At 38.8% G+C, this 21,706-nt stretch overlaps 1 protein-coding gene and 2 non-coding genes across 4 annotated transcripts in view; 1 reads left to right on the top strand and 2 right to left on the bottom strand.

The window, feature by feature from the left end:
• The window catches only part of LOC149673821 (uncharacterized), a 110,968-nt gene that overhangs the window by 62,216 nt on the left and 27,046 nt on the right, over positions 1–21,706 (top strand). The window contains exon 3 of one of the 2 annotated variants that reach the window (XM_089839574.1): positions 1,175–1,322. The exons of the other annotated variant lie outside the window; for it this stretch is intronic. The gene's annotated coding sequence lies outside the window, so the exon portion shown is untranslated. The remainder of the gene's footprint in view (positions 1–1,174; positions 1,323–21,706) is intronic. 2 annotated transcript variants of the gene reach the window in all.
• TRNAV-CAC (transfer RNA valine (anticodon CAC)) lies at positions 10,331–10,403 on the bottom strand. Its single transcript has one exon. It is a non-coding gene; the product is annotated as a tRNA-Val (tRNA).
• Positions 10,745–10,817, bottom strand: TRNAV-CAC (transfer RNA valine (anticodon CAC)). Its single transcript has one exon. It is a non-coding gene; the product is annotated as a tRNA-Val (tRNA).

The raw sequence follows: 21,706 nt of genomic DNA, 5'->3' as shown, positions 1-21,706 counted from the left end.
CGATACAGTCTTAGGGCGTTTAGCTCAGGTACTGAACCCTGTTTCCACATATATATCCTTTGGTCGTCACCATTTTGACGTCAAATTTAAGTGGCACTGACACTATTCTCCGGAAATATCATTCAAAATTTGTGTATCATGGATCTTAAAAGTTATAGCATATCAAGGTCATTCTAAATTTATGTTATTTATTTTTATTTTAGGAGAACAATCTAACGGTATATTTGCTGTAGCTTTTTATAAACGGGTCACTGCCACTTTACGTCCTTCAAAAAAGGTCTTAATTATCTTTATTGCAATTAAAAACTAAAGCTAATCTGTCCTTTAAAATTACTGTCACTTCGAGTCCCCTTATTTGTTCCCTCTAACTGTATTTTTTCTGTAGCTTTTATAAACGGGTCACTGCCACTTTACCTCCTTCAAAAAAGGTCTTAATTATCTTTATTGCAATTAAAAACTAAAGCTAATCTGTCCTTTAAAATCATGTTACTGTCACTTCGAGTCCCCTTATTTGTTCCCTCGTTTGTCTGGACCTTCCGGAAATGGTGGCAAGGAAAGGGTTGATCTACTTCCGGTTAACGTAGGCAAGGCTGGCTGGAGACTAGTTTCGTGATATTAGCATAGCATTAATCTCTCTGGGAGGAACATAGGATAGGAGGTGCACCAACACGGGCCTAACTACAAGCCAAGGCTTAACAACGCCACTGCCACCGCCCACCTTCCCTCTCTATTCTATCTACTTGATTAAATTTTCTAGCCAGTTTATTATTAAACCGATAATTTATCAAATCCGTCCTCCACGTCCTACAAAATTAAAATATTTAATTATAATTATTTTTGGGGTTTAACTAAAAAAATAAATAAAAACAGAATTAAAATGGAGTCAATTAATTATTTTTCTTGACTTATCGTTTGTCAGTGGGTTGGTGTTTTAAAATTTGTTGTTAATGTTAGTAATGGTTAATTGAAATGTCATTTTTAATTTAACTATTTGATTCTATATTCTATATTTTTGGTTTTATTTTAATTTTGGTTGAATATTTCTTAATTGAATTTTTATTATAATTTGTATTCGTTTCAAATTTAATTTTGAGTTTAATTTCTACTTATTGTTTTTAATTTAATCTTAATTTATTTATTTATTTATTTATTATTTATTTAAATTTTATTATAGAAGCTTTGGAAGCAGAGCCAACATTCAGGGTGAATCAAGCCCAGGTTTACAGGTTTACAGGTTTATTAGAGTGCCGTACAGGGTACACCCCTGTAGAAATGTTTAACACGCGGTGCACTGGTGCTCAAGGAAAAGCGGCTCACCAGGGGTAAGCTGAAACATTTTTTTTTTTTCAAATTGCGAACTTTACACAATTTATTAATTGAAACTACTCATAAATATGAGCCATGAATATTTCTTTAGTTAATAACCCTAAATTATCTAAATTTTCCATTAATTCAAACAAATTTAGTTTGAAAAGTTTACGTTGTCATTTCATATTACTACGTTTTGTAATTCACTAGAATTTACTTTAAAATAAGGTCAAATGTCACTGAGTTCAAAATGGGCCTAATCTAATATAATAGTAATTTCCAATCGCGATTTAAATCGGTGTTATTTCACCGAATCAATAATTTGAGATCTGTACACTCCTAAGCCTCGGGTTATTCCAGTAGCCAATAAGATACGTACAAATCGGTCAATCCAAGGTCAAAGTCAAACCGACATCGACTCCCTCCGGTTTAATTTCTAGCCTATCAGCTATGCATTATCTCCTATACCGTATCGCAAACCTTACCTAACCAAGGCTTAGTGAACCTTTAATTGTCTATTTGAAAGCTAGGCCTAAACCTAACCCTAACTCCGCTAACAAGTTACGCTCGAAAGAACTAGGGTTTAAACAATTTATTCATGAATGTTTCGAAGTACACCGAGGTTTTAATAATTGGTTTATTAGTTTGTAAGACATACATTAGCCTACTCAGGGAAAGTTTTCGAGTAAAAAACTCTCCAAAAAATAACCAAGGCCTAAAGAATGCTTAACGAAATTGGGAGTGCGGAAAACCTTTGGAATCTGTTTGTACTCAATTAGTGTAACCAGAAGAAACTTCCCTTTGAGAGAAGTGCACCACAAAGCGGGGTAATTGTAAGATGATTCTTCCCAACATCTCTTAACATTTGGCTCAAGGTTACTAAACCGAATCACATACGCGATAAATATAATGCCTTCATCATTAGCGCTTAATTATTTGCCAAGGCGCATGCGCTTGTGGATTGTTGTCAAACGTCAAGACGAGGTTTGTGCTGGTAGATTGCTGAGGATTTAATTCCAAATAGTTATAGAATTCCCCCTAGCACGGTGCGAAGCCCATCTGAAGTTTGATGAGCGGGAGAGGAAAGAATCATGTTACATAACTAAAGTATTAAGAGGATACAGAGTGTCATCCTTCTTCTATTATCCCCTTCTGCTTCTATTCATCATTCTAACGGATATTGAAGCTCTTATTCAATATTCTTTGGGAGACAAAATGAATTCTTCAGGGATATAAGAAAATAGCCAGACAGTATTCTCGTATACGTCTCTTATCTTACAATGCAATGCAGGGTTGTGTATTTTTTTACGAGTCCACTTTGCTTTGGGCATTTTCCTCTCGGTTTTAGTATAGATTTGGGGGTCCGTGATTGGGTTTACTTACATAGGGTCCCTAACCAAATTACGACACAACCTACAGATAACGTTCGACCAATCGCTACTGTCTAAGGTTGTCTCGAGAAATGCGATTTTATTGGTAAAAGTACATAACGTAAAGTGAAATTGTTTATCGCAAATAACAAAAATTAAAAACGCAGATCTTTATACCCGTTTAATAAAAGAAAAACTGGATGATTACTTACAATTTACAAAAATATATTATAATTGTATGCACGAGCTGCATGAGCTAGACGTGCGCCGAATCGTTTTTCTGGTATATCAAGGTCATTTAAAATTAATCAAATAGTTAATTTCAAAGTAGTCACTGTTGGAAGTAAATGAGATGCATTCTTTATGTTCTAATTCCGTTGACAAAAAAAATTTAGTCCTCTTCGGAATTACAAAGTCCTTGTTTTAATAATGCACATTTTAAGTAAAAACATGTGATAGACCTAATTGCAAATGAAGTTACGTTATTAGCTAATTAAGGTACTCGCCATCTCTCTCTCTCTCTCTCTCTCTCTCGTTTCGATTTAAGTAAATCCCGATCGAAATTTAATTACAGAGAAATCGTCCTTCAGTTCTCATCCTCTAATAATCCTCATCCTTATCTTCATCCCGAGCTTCTTTTATAAACTCGAAGCGGATGACCCTTCTTTTATTTTTATTATTATTATTATTATTATTATTTTTTTTTTTTTCAATATTAGCCAGCCTTAACATATTTGAAAATATAACTCAAAACTTAGTATAGTAACTGGCGTGTATTGCAGTCCACGGCTTCACGCGCCATTTTACCCACCGGAAGCTATGGGAATGGAGCGCGCGTGAAATGTGTCTATATATATTTTTTTGTAGAAGATGGAAGAGGGTCTGGAAATAAGGAAAGGAAAAAAAAAATTGGTAGAGCTCGATATTGGTTTTTCGGGTAAGAGATGTGAAAAAAAGGGGGGGGAGAAGTTCGTACCATAATAAGTTTGCTATGATTATAAAAGCTATAGGTTAGTCCTAACGGTATTTAGAAATAAATATACTGAAGTAAAATATATTTTATTTTTAATTTTTTTTTCGTTATTTAGACGTATAGGTAATATTTTGAACTTTGTGTAAAACCCCCTTTCCTCCTAAAGGTTTAAAAAATATATTCCGCTTCCTTTCTTTATAGCCTTAGCTATACAAAATTTTGGCGCTAGTTAGTGGTTTATTGTAGGGGTCATGCGTAAAGGGAATAAAAATTAAACTACTTAGTAGGGGGTCATGCGTAAAGAAAAACAATAATGCTACTTAGTAGGGGTCGTCCATAAAGAAATACTTTTTGACAAGCTTGTTAGTTGTAATTAAGAAGGTGTCTCCTACAAAGAAAGCCTAGTGTCTTAACTATGTATAAAGAAAGGGAAGGACTTCAAAACTGTTTCGTACGATTATATACTTCTAGTTAGGACCATCTTGACCTTTTGGTCGCGTAGAACCTTTGATTGGAAACGAACTTTACTCTTTTAAGAAGGACTGGGGGGTTCGCCTATCGTTCAGATAACGTAAAAATGGCCATCAAAAGTTAGTTTGGGATATTACAAGGGCTATTCAGATTATTCTAAACGGTTATTTTTTATATTACCCTCAAAGTCTATCATTTATAAAAAGAAAAAACAAGCAAAATGGACTTGGCTTGGCTCTTCAAGTCTTTCCAAACTATATTAGAATCGTTTTAGGTTATTTATAAGTCAGTTTAGGAAAATAGCTTTTAGATATTACATAAATTTCTATAGGAAAATTTTGATTTGATTTATTTTCTTTTTTTCTTTATCAATCAACTTGAATGAAAATTTGACCTATTTTAGTCTAATAGTTAAGGGGGGGGCGTCTTAATAGTATATTCGCTATTTTCCAAGTACCGAATATTTTCCTTTTGCCAATGCAATATTCTACTTACTAAACATAGAGGGTATATTGGAGAGGAGTAGAAGTTAACGGGTTTGGCTAAGGAGTTCTCGTAAAGATGTCTCGCCTTTTAATCAGACATAAAAACGAATTCCGAATTGATTGTTGGGAAGATCTAAAGTTAGTTTTTTTCTTTCTTTTGAAAAAGAAGAAGTTTTCGTTTGGAAAATACTTCCTATATTAAAAGCATCACCTTTTTTTATATAGCAAAGGCTTAGGTATGCTTCCCTCCAGCAGCTAGCTAGCCGAGTCCCGCAGCGATTGCCAATGCCAAACCAAATGGAAGAATGATATATAGTTTTTTCCTTTCCCCTCCCCCCTCGCGCGCAAAATCACTCTCACGTGATATCTTGACGTCATCTCCTTTTTAGCCATATCGTAGTATACGATAGGCTCTTAGTTTGACCCGAGCCGTCGTAGTAGTAGTAGTAGTAGTAGTAGTGGCCGGGGTTGTCGCTTCGTTATCGTCAGATTTTAGCTTAAAGGGCTCCTTCGGATTTCCGAACCCCCCCTACCTAGCCAGAGAGAGGGAGCTTGTTGAGGAAGATCGTCTATGAAGAGGGGATGGAAATCCGCGGGGCCATGTGTCTAAGGGTCCGAAGGAGCCCTTTAAAAGGAACTTTATATTACCACAACCCACCCATAGGTGTTACTGGGCTCGGTTAGAGATTTAATTAAGATTTTTTTCAGGTCAGACCCGGGAATCGAACCCGGGTCCCTGGCGTAGTAGACAAGCATTCTACCACTCAACCATAGAGACTTGATTAAAACACCGAGTTTTTTATCATTTATTTTTATCTCTAAAATGTCGGGGTGATGTGGGGTGGGGTACCTCTTAATCTGTGGGGTCGGATACTTTTGAATTTTGCTCAGATTCCGAAGTTATTTTTTATTTAGTTTCTTATTCAAATAAGATTTAGTCAAACGAGGCAGAATTGTGCTTGTGTTGTATAGCGGTTATCTCATCCGCTTCACACTCGGAAGGTCACGGGTTCGAGACCCCGTGGGTGCGGAGAAATTCTTTTAATCTCGTTAGTTTAAATTCACAACTAAATTAGCTCAGAGAGGGTTCATCATCGTGTATCATGGCGCAGTTGGTGGCGGCGTTGAATGAAGGAACTTCAAAGATTAATATTCAAAGATGGTCAGTATCTCACAGAGGATCAGTACCCGAAGTTATTTTTTAGATAGTTTTTAATTCAGATAAGATTTAGTCAAACGATGCAGTATTGTACATGTGTCGGTAGTATAGCGGTTATCTCATCTGCCTGACACGCGAAAGAGCCCGGGTTCGAGACCCCGTGGGTGCGGAGAAATTCTTTTAAGCTCGTTAGTTTAAATTCACAACTAAATTTGCTCAGAGAGGGTTCAACAACGTGTATCATGGCGCAGTTGGTAGCGCCGTTGAGTGCCAGTGCTCAAAAGATCAATCTTCGAAGATGGTCAATACCCAAATCGGTCATTATCCCAAGTGGGATCAGCCGCCTAAGCGGTAAGTATCTCTAGTGGGATCAGCACCGAAAGCGGCCAGTATCCCAAGTGGGATCAGCACCGACCAGTATCCCAAGTGGGATCAGCACCGACCAGTATCCCAAGTGGGATCAGCACCGACCAGTATCCCAAGTGGGATCAGCACCGACCAGTATCCCAAGTGGGATCAGCACCGACCAGTATCCCAAGTGGGATCAGCACGGACCAGTATCCCAAGTGGGATCAGCACGGACCAGTATCCCAAGTGGGATCAGCACCGGCCAGTATCCCAAGTGGGATCAGCACCGGCCAGTATCCCAAGTGGGATCAGCACCGACCAGTATCCCAAGTGGGATCAGCACCGAAAGCGGCCAGTACCCGATGAAGTCGTGTCTAATGAAGTCAGTGCACAGATACCGAAGTTATTTTTTTATAGTTAGTATTTAATTCAAGTAAGATTTAGTCAAATGACGCAGATTGGTATGTGTATAAGTAGTGTAGCGGTTATCTCACCCGCTTCACACCCGGAAGGGCCCGGGTTCGAGACCTCGTGAGTGCGGAGAAGTTCATTTAAGCTCGATAGTTTAAATTCACAACTAAATTACCTCAAAGCGGCTTTAACACCGTGTATCATGGCGCAGTTGGTAGCGGCGTTGAATGACGGAGCTTCAAAGATCAATATTCAAAGATGGTCAGTATCCCACAGAGGATCAGTAAAAGTAGTTACTTTTTATAGTTAGTTTTTATTCAGATAAGATTTAGTCAAATGATGCAGAATTGTATATATATTTGTTGTATAGCGGTTATCTCATCCGCTTCACACCTAGAAGGGACCGGATTCGAGACCACGCGGGTTGGATGAATTTTTTTATGCTCGTTAGTTTAAATTCACAAACAAATTAGCTCAAAGAATGTTCAACACCGTGTATCATGGCTTAGTTGGTAGCGCCGTTGAGTGCCGGTACTTAAATGATCAATCTTCGAAGATGGTCAGTGCCCGATGAAGCAATGTATTATGAAGTCCGTGCTCAGATACCGAAGTTATTTTTTAGTTAGTTTTTTATTCAAATAAGATTTAGTCAAACGATGCAGAATTGTATGTGCTTGTGTTGTATAGCGGTTATCTCATCCGCTTCACACTCGGAAGGCCCCGGGTTCGAAGCCACGTTGGTGCGGAGCAGCTCTTTTAAGCTCGTTAGTTTAAATTCACAACTAAATAAGCTTAAAGAGGATTGAACACCGTGTGTCGTGGCGCAGTAAGTAGCGCCGTTTAATTACGATGCCACAAAGATCAATATTCAAAGATGGTCAGTTTGCCTCAGTGTCAGTACCTGAAGTTTTTTTAGTTAGTTTTTAATTCAGATAAGGTTTAGTCAAACGATGCAGAATTGCATACGTATTTGTTGTATAGCGGTTATATCATCCGCTTCACACCCGGAAGGGCCCGGGTTCGAGACCCCGTGGGTGCGGAGAAGTATTTTTAATCTCGTTAGTTTAAATTCACAACTAAATTAGCTCAGAGAGGGTTCATCTTCGTGTATCATGGCGCAGTTGGTAGCGGCGTTGAATGACGGAGCTTCAAAGATTAATATTCAAAGATGGTCAGTATCTCACAGAGGATCAGTACCCGAAGTTATTTTTTAGATAGTTTTTAATTCAGATAAGATTTAGTCAAACGATGCAGTATTGTACATGTGTCGGTAGTATAGCGGTTATCTCATCTGCCTGACACGCGAAAGGGCCCGGGTTCGAGACCCCGTGGGTGCGGAGAAATTCTTTTAAGCTCGTTAGTTTAAATTCACAACTAAATTTGCTCAGAGAGGGTTCAACAACGTGTATCATGGCGCAGTTGGTAGCGCCGTTGAGTGCCAGTGCTCAAAAGATCAATCTTCGAAGATGGTCAATACCCAAATCGGTCAGTATCCCAAGTGGGATCAGCCGCCTAAGCGGTAAGTATCTCTAGTGGGATCAGCACCGAAAGCGGCCAGTATCCCAAGTGGGATCAGCACCGACCAGTATCCCAAGTGGGATCAGCACCGACCAGTATCCCAAGTGGGATCAGCACCGACCAGTATCCCAAGTGGGATCAGCACCGACCAGTATCCCAACTGGGATCAGCACCGACCAGTATCCCAAGTGGGATCAGCACGGACCAGTATCCCAAGTGGGATCAGCACGGACCAGTATCCCAAGTGGGATCAGCACCGACCAGTATCCCAAGTGGGATCAGCACCGACCAGTATCCCAAGTGGGATCAGCACCGAAAGCGGCCAGTACCCGATGAAGTCGTGTCTAATGAAGTCAGTGCACAGATACCGAAGTTATTTTTTTATAGTTAGTATTTAATTCAAGTAAGATTTAGTCAAATGACGCAGATTGGTATGTGTATAAGTAGTGTAGCGGTTATCTCACCCGCTTCACACCCGGAAGGGCCCGGGTTCGAGACCTCGTGAGTGCGGAGAAGTTCTTTTAAGCTCGATAGTTTAAATTCACAACTAAATTACCTCAAAGCGGCTTTAACACCGTGTATCATGGCGCAGTTGGTAGCGGCGTTGAATGACGGAGCTTCAAAGATCAATATTCAAAGATGGTCAGTATCCCACAGAGGATCAGTAAAAGTAGTTACTTTTTATAGTTAGTTTTTATTCAGATAAGATTTAGTCAAATGATGCAGAATTGTATATATATTTGTTGTATAGCGGTTATCTCATCCGCTTCACACCTAGAAGGGACCGGATTCGAGACCACGCGGGTTGGATGAATTTTTTTATGCTCGTTAGTTTAAATTCACAAACAAATTAGCTCAAAGAATGTTCAACACCGTGTATCATGGCTTAGTTGGTAGCGCCGTTGAGTGCCGGTACTTAAATGATCAATCTTCGAAGATGGTCAGTGCCCGATGAAGCAATGTATTATGAAGTCCGTGCTCAGATACCGAAGTTATTTTTTAGTTAGTTTTTTATTCAAATAAGATTTAGTCAAACGATGCAGAATTGTATGTGCTTGTGTTGTATAGCGGTTATCTCATCCGCTTCACACTCGGAAGGCCCCGGGTTCGAAGCCACGTTGGTGCGGAGCAGCTCTTTTAAGCTCGTTAGTTTAAATTCACAACTAAATAAGCTTAAAGAGGATTGAACACCGTGTGTCGTGGCGCAGTAAGTAGCGCCGTTTAATTACGATGCCACAAAGATCAATATTCAAAGATGGTCAGTTTGCCTCAGTGTCAGTACCTGAAGTTTTTTTAGTTAGTTTTTAATTCAGATAAGGTTTAGTCAAACGATGCAGAATTGCATACGTATTTGTTGTATAGCGGTTATATCATCCGCTTCACACCCGGAAGGGCCCGGGTTCGAGACCCCGTGGGTGCGGAGAAGTATTTTTAATCTCGTTAGTTTAAATTCACAACTAAATTAGCTCAGAGAGGGTTCATCTTCGTGTATCATGGCGCAGTTGGTAGCGGCGTTGAATGACGGAGCTTCAAAGATTAATATTCAAAGATGGTCAGTATCTCACAGAGGATCAGTACCCGAAGTTATTTTTTTTGATAGTTTTTAATTCAGATAAGACTTAGTCAAACGATGCAGTATTGTACATGTGTCTGTAGTATAGCGGTTATCTCATCTGCCTGACACGCGAAAGGGCCCGGGTTCGTGACCCCGTGGGTGCGGAGAAATTCTTTTAAGCTCGTTAGTTTAAATTCACAACTAAATTTGCTCAGAGAGGGTTGAACAACGTGTATCATGGCGCAGTTGGTAGCGCCGTTGAGTGCCAGTGCTCAAAAGATCAATCTTGGAAGATGGGCAATACCCAAATCGGTCAGTATCCCAAGTGGGATCAGCCGCCTAAGCGGTCAGTATCTCTAGTGGGATCAGCACCGAAAGCGGCCAGTATCCCAAGTGGGATCAGCACCGGCCAGTATCCCAAGTGGGATCAGCACCGACCAGTATCCCAAGTGGGATCAGCACCGACCAGTATCCCAAGTGGGATCAGCACCGACCAGTATCCCAAGTGGGATCAGCACCGACCAGTATCCCAAGTGGGATCAGCACCGACCAGTATCCCAAGTGGGATCAGCACCGAAAGCGGCCAGTACCCGATGAAGTCGTATCTAATGAAGTCAGTGCACAGATACCGAAGTTATTTTTTTATAGTTAGTATTTAATTCAAGTAAGATTTAGTCAAATGACGCAGATTGATCTAACTAATTATTATGTCCAATCACGATGGTTAAAACATGTATCCACCTGGGCTCGAACCTGGGACATTCCGTGTGTGAAGCGGACGTGATAACCACTACACCATAGATACGTCGTAATACTGAGTTTTCCAAGAGATCTAGCTAATTTAAGCGCCCAATCACGATGGTTAAAACATGTATCCACCTGGGCTCGAACCTGGGACATTCCGTGTGTGAAGCGGACGTGATAACCACTATACCATAGATACGTGGTAATACTGAGTTTTCCAAGAGATCTAGCTAATTCAAGCGCCCAATCACGATGGTTAAAACATGTATCCACCTAGGCTCGAACCTGGGACATTCCGTGTGTGAAGCGGACGTGATAACCACTACACCATAGATACGTCGTAATACTGAGTTTTCCAAGAGATCTAGCTAATTTAAGCGCCCAATCACGATGGTTAAAACATGTATCCACCTGGGCTCGAACCTGGGACATTCCGTGTGTGAAGCGGACGTGATAACCACTACACCATAGATACGTCGTAATACTGAGTTTTCCAAGAGATCTAGCTAATTTAAGCGCCCAATCACGATGGTTAAAACATGTATCCACCTGGGCTCGAACCTGGGACATTCCGTGTGTGAAGCGGACGTGATAACCACTATACCATAGATACGTGGTAATACTGAGTTTTCCAAGAGATCTAGCTAATTCAAGCGCCCAATCACGATGGTTAAAACATGTATCCACCTAGGCTCGAACCTGGGACATTCCGTGTGTGAAGCGGACGTGATAACCACCACACTACAGATACGTAATAACACTGAGTTTTCCAAGAGATCTAGCTAATTATTATGTCCAATCACGATGGTCAACGCCGTACTTCTGTAATTAACTAAAATTAACATACTTAGACTTAATTGTTTTGATCAAACTGGCTGATAGCACACCCTGAATACTTAATTGTTAATTTAAGATATTTCCGAAAAGTATCTTCGCTGTAGTTTTTAAGTTATCGGTGGGGAAAAATCACGAAAAACCTATGTTAATCTCCATTGGAAATTAGCAAAAGCGGGTGAATATTACTTTAACGTTACAAAACGGTATCAAGTCATATCTACAAGGGCCTACCGGCCCTGTAGAATTAAGATAGTGCTCACACACAGAAGTTTTTTTATAGTTAGTTTTTAATTCACATAAGATTTAGTCAAACGATGCCTTCATGTATATGTATCTGCTGTGTAGTGGTTATCTCACCGGCTTCACAAGCGGAAGGCCCCGGGTTCGAGACCACGTGGGTGCGGAGGAATTTCTTTTATACTCGTTAGTTTAAATTGACAACTAAATTAGCTCAAACAGGGTTAAACATCGTGTATCGTGGCGCAGTTGGTAGCGCCACTGAATGCCAGTACCGAAAAAGATCAATCTTCGAAGTGGTCAGTATCCCTCAGTGGATCAGTGCTCGAAATGGTCAGTATCCCTCAGTGGATCAGTACTCGAAGTGGTCAGTATCCCTCAGTGGATCAGTACTCGAAGTGGTCAGTGTCCCCCAGTGGATCAGTACTCGGTGAAGTCGTGTCTAAAGTGGTCCGTGCTCAGATACCGAAGTTATTTTTTTATGGTTAGCTTTTATTTAAAATAAAATTTAGGTAAAAGATGCCCACTTGGTTATGTATCTTCTGTGTAGTGGTTATCTCATCCGATTCACACCCGAATAGACCCGGGTTCGAAACCACGTAGGTACGTCGAAGTTTTTTATGCTCGGTAGTTTAAATTGACAACTAAATTAGCTCAAATAGGAGATCAGCATCGTGACTTCGTGGCGCAGTTGGTTTTTTTTAGTTTGTTTTTAATTCAAATAAGATTTAGTCAAACGATTTGTATTTGAATATGTATTTGTTGTGTAGTGGTCATCGCATCCGCTTCACATTCGGAAGGACCCGGGTTCGAGACCTCGTGGGTGCGGAGAAATTCTTTTTTGCTCGTTTGTTAAAATTGACAACTAAATTAGCTCAAAGAGAGTTCAGAGGTCGGTATCCCAATTGGGGTCGGTATCCCAATTAGGGTCGGTATCCCAATTGGGGTCGGTATCCCAATTAGGGTCGGTACCTCAAGAGGTCGATATCCCAATTGGGGTCGGTATCCCAATTAGGGTCGGTACCTCAAGAGGTCGGTATCCCAATTGGGGTCGGTACCTCATTAGGTCGGTATCCCATATGGGGTCGGTACCTTTTTTTCTTGAGGAGTGGTTGTCTCATCCGCCCCAAATCCGGAGAGACCCGGGTTCGATACCGCGTAGGTGCGCCGAAGTTTTTTAAGCTTTCTAGTTCAAATTGACAACTAAATTAGCTCAAATAGTTTTCAGCAGCGTGTATCATGGCGCTGTTGGTAGCGCCATTGAATGCTGGTGCCTGAAAGATTAATCTTCGAATATGGTCATTACCCAATGAAGTCTTGTGTAATGAAGATAGTGCTCACACACAAAAGGTTTTTTTAGTTAGTTTTTAATTCACATAAGATTTAGTCAAACGATGCCGTCATGTATATGTATCCGCTGTGTAGTGGTTATCCCACCCGCTTAACAAACGGAAGGCCCCGGGTTCGAGACCACGTGGGTGCGGAGATATGCTTTTATGTTCGTTTGTTTAAATTGACAACTAAATTAGTTCAAAGAGAGTACATCATCGTGTATCGTGGCGCAGTTGGTAGCGGCATTGAATGATAGTGCCTGCAAGATGAATCGTTAACGATGGTCAGTACCCAATAAAGTCTAGTCTAATGAAGGTACGGAAGTTATTTTTTTAAAGTTCAGTCAAACGATGCCATCTGGTATGTGTATCTGCTGTGTAGGGGTTATCTCACGCGCTTCACACGCGGAAGGCTCCCGGTTCGAGAAATTTTTTATGCTCGTTTGTTTACATTGACAACTAAACGCTATTCACAGGGTAAGGTAGAGAGGGGTTATCCACTCTTTAGGGTAGGGTATAGAGGGGCTATTCACTCGTTCGATGTGGCTACTATTACGAGCCCTTGGGCCGTCTTGTTTATATACACTGGCAGCGGCCTAGCACGCGCAACACATCAGTAGTAGACCTAGCCTATTTATAATAAATTTAAATTCGAGGAAATGGTATGACCAAGGCTTAGGATATGATATCAAATCTGCTTTTTTTATCGTATTCTAGGTATTTTTTGAACTGTTTAATATTTAGCAAGGAAACTCTTAGGCTAGATACGAATTTGCTTTCTTTTTCTTATAGTTGCGAATATTTTTTGACAACTTTGCTATTTTTAAAAGATGGAGGCTTATTACGTCAAATTCAAAAATGGAGTTTTTTTCCTTTCTTCCTTTCTTTATATACCCGGGCCTAAAATAACTCCTAAACAGAGATGTTATCTTCTTAATATCGGGAGGGTTTAGTTTCATAATACATTGTAAAATTTATGATGTACCAGCAGCATCCCCGGAAAAAGGCTTAGCTATTAAAGATTTAAATTGATGTGAAACTATTGCCGTTTTCGGTTTTTTTTTTTTTTTTCCTCGACGTAGTAACATAAATCTTAAATGGAAAAATATGGGCTTTGAACAATATCAATTTCGGAGTTAGGGTTAGCGTTAACCCTTGGTCATATAAAGGTATACGTTACCCTCCCTCCTATTTCCATTCTTATGTTTATTTTACGCTTTATGACATATTTAAACGGTACCTAGTAAGAGATTCGCTGATGGCACGAGTGCCGGGTTCGAACCCGTACCAGGATAAGTGTAAATTAGTTATTATTATCGTAAGTTTATTAGATGTGTTCCATAAGTATGACACTACTTATTCTTCGTAATGCTAGAGACTTACAGCTCGAGCTAGTTCGAGAACGACAAACGTGAATTGACTACACTCTGTATTGCAGTTCGTCTTCCTATTTAGTCTGAATTACTAAGCCTTTGACAGCGCCTTACCAGGCGTCGCTTTACGAGAATCTATGACGTTTTACCTACCTCACTTCATGACAAGCTCTCAATAATGGAATATATCTTATGAACTTATGTTTTATATACATACGTTCACCAGACCCTTTTGCTAAAGTCGAGGGGTCAGTCGTGTTGACCACCTTATATTCTTAAGACGAAACATTGATGGGTATATAGACAACAAAGACATTAGATATGGACTACTAATAATGGACTGGTAACTTTAGAGCCCTATTTAACGTCTTTGTGCCCATATACCGTCCGGATGTTCTTTTTTAACCCTATGTCAAGCAGACGATTCTGCTAAACCCTCCCCCTTTTGAAGATGGTATATTATTTAAGATAATTTGTGATAACTTCTGTAGGGATTTGTATTAATTTACTTTCGTTTCAAAGTAAAAAGTAAAGGAAAAAAAAACACATATATTTTCTTAAGGAAAAATTCTTCTTGTATCATTTGAAAGGAAAGACAACCATACCAAGGAGAGAAAAAAAAACTGGATTTTTATAAAAAATATATATATTTCTTAGAACCTTGTATAGGGTGGTTCCAAAGCTATTGGTTGTGTTTTTTTTCTCTCTCTTATACTAAGGTGTTTCCCGTTTTTGCCTGACAAGAACCGATGTAAAATTCATTCTACCATGAATATTTTATTTTAAAACTAACCCTCAAAACAAAATGGTTTCAGTGTTTTTTACGCGATAGCTTTTGGAACTTGAGGGGTGTTCAACTATGATAAATTTCCCCCGACTATAAGTTTAGCTACGAACCCCTTGGTAGTTTTCCCCCTATAGTATTTTTTGTAGTGTGAAAAAAGTATGGAAGCGATTTAACAGAGTTTAAGATTTAAATTCACTCCCCTCCTCCCCAAAAAAAGGCGCGAGAAAATGTTTTGCACGTGGAGATATTTGGCGCGAGGAAAGGTTAAACGCGGGTCGTAAAATGGCGCGAATTTAACCACGTGTTTCAAATTAGGTTTAACTCTCATACATTTTTTTAAACTTATTGAAACAAATTAATGTTTCAAAAACGATAAAGTTTTAGTTTCTTAAACTCTCTAGTACAAAAGTGTTGCTGGAAATTGTCGCCATGAAAAAGTAATAAATCAGAAAACAGGGAATGGTAACATAGCGAAAAGTGTCCCCGACCGGTTTCCCGCCTTTTTGTCTATGGCCACTATACTATGCTTTTGGCGGGAACCCTAGAACCCCTTCTCTTTCTCTCTCTCTCTCTCGCTCTCATCTCGCGGGGATTGTTTTAAAGCAGCGCGGATGTCGCCAGGCGATAAAACGCTCTTGGACCTCCGTTGTCCTCCATTCTTCCACATTTATTAGCCCCACGCCTCGTCCCCTCCTTTCCCCCCCCACCATATGCCCCATGACCCCATAGATATTATGAAGAAGAAAAAAACATAATTCAGATCAGGCAGATTAGGCTTAGCACGAGGGGAGTGTTGTTAGGCCTTAGTTTAATTTTAGGATTAGAAAAAAAAGGGTGATTTTTAGAGAGGGTTACTTTTTTCTTGCAAATAACTCGGAATGGACCAAGGTTATTCTGAGTTTTCCGACCTTTATCTATGGGTTTCAAGTTTAACATTAAAAAAAACCGGGATAACGTTGTTAAGCCTAAAGTTTCAATTTAGGCTTAGCTTCATTTTTAAATTTCTCGCGTTCGTGAATATTTTTTTAATTTTTAGTATTTATTTAAATATGCCTAGTGTGAATTTGTGACGTAATTTCACCCATTAAATCTTGAGAGCACGTGAGCCCCAGTAAGTTGTGTTTGCAAACTACTTTGAATAGCACAATTCATTGAATTGTAGACACATTTTTGATATCTATGCAATTCCAGCTAGCCAGATCTCTCTAGCTTGGAATATATTGTTTTGTGTCTTCCCTTTTCTGTATAGGGGACAGTTCGGTGTCCTCTCTCTCTCTCTCTGGGGGTTTTTGTGAAATATTCGGCTAAACCTCTACGATACCCCCCTTGCTCTCTTCGCTTTGGAAAATGTCACAAGTTTTGGCGGCCTGGAAATTCCCTCATTCTTAATTTTTCTTTGTTTTTTTTTTATCTCTTGACTACTCTGTGTCCGAATTATTTATGGTTTTGTGTTTATTCTTCCCTTCAAATAGAGGATGAAATCACGTATCTCTTCTTTCTCCCATGCCTCGAAAATTGTAAAGAAATTGAAACAGGCGGGAAGCTTGAAATTGTACTTGCAAAAGTCTTAGAATTTTCATATTGTTTTGGTGATTTTCTTAGAATTAACAGTAAATGGTGCTAGTAATTTTTAAACCCACAATATTCTAACGTTTCAACTAATAAAAGCAAGAGAATTAAAATTGGTCAGGGTTTTTTAAGAGAAAAAATACGGTAGGACTGCAGCAGGAAAAACATTTCTACAGGCGCAAGGGAAAATACAGCACCCCATTTACCCCTAAAAGGTAACTTTTCCTACGAGCTGTTTTTTCTTTCAAATTTAAATAATTTCACATTGACTTTAAAAAGTTTATAGAAACTGCGACCCGTATTTCAGTAAATTTTTATTTATTCGTTCAGTTTTCTTTCTTTTCTGTTGATGTTTTTAACAGTTTAATTTTAAAACTGTTGCTACGCTCTGTTAAATTTGTGTCTTTCTCAAAGGGACGCTTAACTCTGTGTGTGTTCTTTTTTCTTTGGTCTGGGGAAAAAATATTTTCTATTTGGTCAAACGAAAACTCAAATGGGCCCTGAAAATAACGCTCCTTAATGTCTTGCTTCTAATTTTAGTACTTTCTGCCATGGACATTGTAATAATAAAGAGGACCTGCAATAAAGAAGAAATTAATCTTTTTTTTGTGACCAAATTAGCAAACGCAGTGAGCTTAGGAGAATAGATTATTAATTTTCCCATCGCGCCTACTTCTAAACAGTGTACTTTAAAATTAAGACGACATTTTGAATTTTTTAAGGCGTTCTTAAGATTTTTACTACGATATAAAAAGTGTTGAAAATATTGTAATATCTGTTGCTTATCCGTGTGCTAAGCTACAAGGGGTCAAAATTAGCTTTCAAGATTTGACCCCAACTAACTAACAATGAAAATTTATTTAAACAGAGTGGAGTTAGGCCTAAAATAATTCCTTCTTCAAATAATACTTGTTGAGAGATTTGAGAACAACAACTCATTCCTAGAAACAAGACCAAGGACGATTCAGCGCACTAAGAGCAAATCGATCTCTGGGATGGGACTTAACAAAACCTTGAAACAAATGTAATTTTTCATTCTATTACCTTAAGCCTATTAACGTTTATTTCTGTGTAGATTAAGGCTTAACAACTTGGAGTGGTTTTTCGGTTTTTGTCTTTGAAAATAGGCTTAGAGAGTTTTGATCAAATTAGATCTCAAAGAGATTATTTATTTATTTCTTTATTTGATAAAGTAAAAGTATTATAATTAAACTTGGGCTTAAGTACAAATTATTCTTAACTCTTAAAGCTTCCCTGGATCGTCAGTTTGTTATGAATTGAGCTTAACTACAAAAGTTAGGCTTAAATTCTTATAGCTACGAAGCTCGTCAATTTCTTTGTTTGAATTAGGCTTAAATTCATAGCTTTCAAGCTCATGATTTTAAGTTTGAATTATAGGCTTAAATTAATAGCTTCCAAGCTCATGTTTTTAAGTTAGAATTATAGGCTTAAATTCACAGCTTTCAAGCTCGTGAATTTAAGTTAGAATTATAGGCTTAAATTCACAGCTTTCAAGCTCGTGAATTTAAGTTTGAATTATAGGCTTAAATTCACAGCTTCCAAGCTCGTGAATTTAAGTTTGAATTATAGGCTTAAATTCACAGCTTCCAAGCTCGTGAATTTAAGTTTGAATTATAGGCTTAAATTCACAGCTTCCAAGCTCGTGAATTTAAGTTTGAATTATAGGCTTAAATTCACAGCTTCCAAGCTCGTGAATTTAAGTTTGAATTAGGCTTAAATTAATAGCTTCCAAGCTCGCGAATTTAAGTTTGAATTAGGCTTAAACTCATATCTTTCAACCTCGCGAATTTAAGTTTGAATTAGGCTTAAATTCATATCTTTCAACCTCGAGAATTTAAGTTTGAATTAGGCTTAAACTCATATCTTTCAAGCTCGCGAATTTAAGTTTGGATTAGGCTTAAATTCATATCTTTCAAGCTCGTGAGTTTGAATTAGGCTTAACAAAAGGTTACGCTTAAACTCTTACCTACTTGAATTAGGTTTAAGAACTTGTAGGAGCTAGTCTCTCGTCACCCTCTTTAAAAATCCATATTGAGTTTTTGATACCAAATTTGGCGAACAAATTTAAGAGGTTCACTTTTCTCTCGGGCAAGTTTCCCCCTCCCTCCGCTCATCCTTGCCCAACTTCAAAAAAGTGGGGGGCTAGAGTATTTAAAGATCCTTTCCCTAATTACCTTCAGACCATAGAATAAAAAAGAGTGCCTTCGAAATCTTAAATCTCCGCCAAGACCAATTAAAACAAAAAAGATATGGGACTCGCGTATAATTAGCCAAAAAGCTAATTAAATTTTAGTGCTCCAGTAAAAACGATGAAGGTATAGTTGCTAGCTCCACAGGGGTTCTAAATAATTGGATATCTCTTCCCAAAGTGAGAGAGTAAGTGTGTGTAATAAAATTATGAGTTGCTTGGTTGTTAGTAAAGTAGCGGTTCACTAGAGAAGTATTAATAAAAAAAAATTAATAAAATAACTTTGTTCCGGAAAGTTGATTGTGTGGGAAAATACTTGGTAATACTATAAACCGTACGTCATAACTTGGGTATTATTAAAGATGTCTGGAAATCCTTTCCAATGATAGTTAATAATTGGGGTTACAAGAATCAGGACTCGAGTCTAGTGATTAAGCAAAATAGCAACAATTGCATTAATTTTCTCAATCGTAATCCTTATAACATTTCATCATCCACTTCGGAGTGGTCGTAACTCGGGTTATATAAGAGATACGGGGAATACTTTAAGTATGTGATAGCCCTCCTTCTTCCTTTTGTAATAATACTTAATACTTGGGGTTACAATAATTAAGGCTTGAATAATTAAACGGAATAGCAAATGATAGCGTTAATTCTCCCACCGTTCAAATACTTATAGACCTTTTCGATGCAAAAAAGGGAGTAGGCAACCCTCAGTATCGGGACATACAAGAGTGTTGATACATTGCAGTCTCTGCGCACTCTCATGATACATAAAGACTACAGCGCAGGCGCCAAAAGCGAGGTGGAAGGCAAGAGTTTGACCCCCGTGTCTTTCCCTCTTAGTTACATCGAAATAGTCTATTAGACGGTCTAAGGCTCGCCATAGAAATTGGAGACCCGATAAAAGCTCGAATCAAGATTTTCAACATGCAGTTTAAGGCTCGAAGCTCGACTCGTCTCCGAACCCAAAACATCAAGGCTAGCACAGCCCTTATTTAGACCTCCACTTTGTAATGTCGTAACTCTAAGCGCTCTAAGTTCTATTTACCAGAAACTACTTTGAGTATGTATCTCCCAGCCTTACTTCGTAGTTTCTTTTCAAAAATACAAAATACCCTCGTGCCCTCTTTTCGACGAAACTCAAAGAGCAAACCCGCAATAACATAACCAAACACGAACCTTCACTAATTAATTTAAAGGACAAATATAGGTTCTATAACCAAGAACAACTCATTGGTTTTTGGTTGTATCGTATGACATCCAAATTTCCGTTAACTGCGGAAGAAGAGGCAAAAAAAAAAAAGAATCTAGGGGGTCTAGTATGACATTAACAGAAAAGACGATGGGAAGCTAGCTTTATATAGGCGATGTATTATCGAGCTTGCATCGTAACTGGCAATTCGAAGCTGAGAAGAGAAGAGAGAGAGTTGTCCAGTGTCCCGGTGTACGATAGACTTAATAAAAGCCCACAGACAGAGAGAGAATAAAGAGGGTTGCGCTGCCTTCTCGGCTCCTAATTAAGTTTAGCCCGCCTGCTCCGGGGAGGAAAGTCGAGGCGCGAAAACCCACCTCATTCCCGTACCTCTCCTGTAATTTGGTCTCAGCCGTTTGGAAAACGCTCCGTCCATGCCATACTTGTCCCAAAACCTAAGCCTTTTGCCTTATACCCTGAGAGCCTTAGCCGGCCTTCCTTTCCTGGAGCGCTACAGGCGAGACTACCCTACCTTCTTACACAGCCGCCTAAATCTCTTTTCAACGTAAGGTTTTACTGGGACTCAAAGTAAATGTCGGTTTTGGATTTCGAAAAACGTCACTCATATTTCAGAGTTTAACATGGAAGGTTTTTTTTTTCTTTTTAAAACAAAGGGGAAAATAGACCCTAAACCAAGGTTCGAAATTAATTTCAAATAACGCGCAGTCATGGTCCTAAGCCTAATAATTTTTAAATACATGGTGGGGGAAAAAAGGCCTATTTTGAAGCACACAACGAAACAAATAGGCCTATTTTTAAACACACAACAGTAGAGGAAAAAAAACTAGAAGCCAAGGCCCGAATTAATTTCAGATAGAATATTTTTAAAGTTTAAAAATATGGTTTTAGGCCTATAAAGGATGACAAAAAAAATCTTCCATTACTTGTAAAATTTAAATAACGGATAGAAAAGAAAGAAAGAAAGAAAGCTTACACTGAAAGTTAGGGCTTTTAACAAATCCCTTTGAAAATCCTTTACCCCGCCTTTCATGGCGGTATAATCTAAGCCTGAAACGTGTTTTAACTTTACCCGTGCCCCTTTCGAGTCCCATGATAGATACAAAATACCTCGGGCTATCTTTTCTTTAAATCATCGCTATCCATTGATTTTTATGAAAGCCGAGATGCTCTTTGAAGAGAATCCTAAAGATATATCGAAGATTTTACCCTCGGAAAGCTTCCACCAAAGAAACCTAATCGTTATCGGTCTTTCACGGTAGTCTTAATACCTTCTAAGATTGTAAATTCCGTTCCAAGAAACCGAATGAGAAAATCGTCAATAACTGAGAGATATTTATCGCGGGAATCAAATTGTTGGATGAGTTACCGTTTTCCTCGAAAGGACCGGGGAACTTCGTGTCGTACTAATTGGTAATTAGTAGTTAAGTACTAATTGAATTTAAAGAGAGTTGACGTAATCGTGTGATGGAAAGGCTAAGAAACGTGACAAACTCAGCAGCCTTCTTAATGCGATTAGGCTTAGCTACATCCATCGGGTTAGCGATTATATACTTAGTTCGTTTGGGAATTAAGTTTTTGATGGTTTCAAGGCGTTTGTTTGGGCCATGAAGATAAATTATACAGTGATATGCTTACATCGAGCACCGAGCCCGCCAGCCCGGCCATGTTTGTTTTGGCCAGTGGGACCGACTAAGTAAGGGCTCCAAAAACTAAAGTTTCGGGGCCTAAACCTAGACGCGTGTATTTCTGGTATATCAAGGTCTTTTTCAAGAAATTAATTAATTTCAAATTCATTACTATAATAA

Source organism: Phalangium opilio, unplaced genomic scaffold (genome assembly GCF_054372755.1).
Source record: "Phalangium opilio isolate 3A_F unplaced genomic scaffold, DU_Popi_V2 ptg000048l_1, whole genome shotgun sequence".
In the NCBI taxonomy this organism is placed as follows: domain Eukaryota; kingdom Metazoa; phylum Arthropoda; class Arachnida; order Opiliones; family Phalangiidae; genus Phalangium; species Phalangium opilio.
Note: the sequence above shows the minus strand (reverse complement) of the source record. Positions and strands in the feature narration are given on the sequence as shown.